Below are 797 nucleotides of genomic sequence, written 5' to 3'. Positions count from 1 at the left end.
CCATTCCCCACCCCCATATTATTGGGAATACAAACACCCTCTAGAATTAATTTTATAGATCACTTATAAAAAAAATTTAGTTTTATTGTCTTTTCTACGAGAAATTTTTATTTTAACATATAAGAGATCTTCATTTCTACACATATAAGATCTTTATTTAATACGTAAGAAATTTGAAGAGCCTATTTTATTTTTTTGCTATTATTTTGTAAGTGACCAATAGATTTTAATTGTTAGGGCAAACCCAGCGACCGATCCTTTAGTCTCATTAGGTGCATTCAACAATATCATCAGAGGGGTTTTTAACTTTCAAAAATTATAGTTAGGGATGAAAGGGGAGGGGTAACTTTTAAAGGGGAGTGTATAACAAAATCATCTGATAATTTAAGTATGAAACTCAAAAATAGCGATAGTTATTAATTTAGGAATATTTTAATTTTATTTCTCACTCAGTGTCCAAAGTTCGCATTGGAATCTTGACTAAATTTGAATATTAGAGAGTCGACTAAATCTTGATCACACACTATAAACCCGGACACCATAGGGCACAAAATTTATTCAAGGATGACGCTCTCAACAAATTTTTCTGCATACCAAGACTAGAATTCAAGACTTCTAATTAAGATAGAGCAATCACACCACTGCACCACAATGAAAACGGAGTTATATTTAGTATTTACCCTCTAAACCACTTAAGTGCTATGCCTATATCAATTGATTGCATTTTTTATTTTTATTTTTACAATAAACACAAAACTTGAACCCCCCCCCCCCCCCAACATTTTTACTAAAATATT

Source organism: Solanum tuberosum, unplaced genomic scaffold (assembly GCF_000226075.1).
Source record: "Solanum tuberosum cultivar DM 1-3 516 R44 unplaced genomic scaffold, SolTub_3.0 scf00131, whole genome shotgun sequence".
Lineage (NCBI taxonomy): Eukaryota > Viridiplantae > Streptophyta > Magnoliopsida > Solanales > Solanaceae > Solanum > Solanum tuberosum.
The sequence above is the reverse complement of the archived record's forward strand: the minus strand, read 5'-3'. Positions refer to the sequence as shown.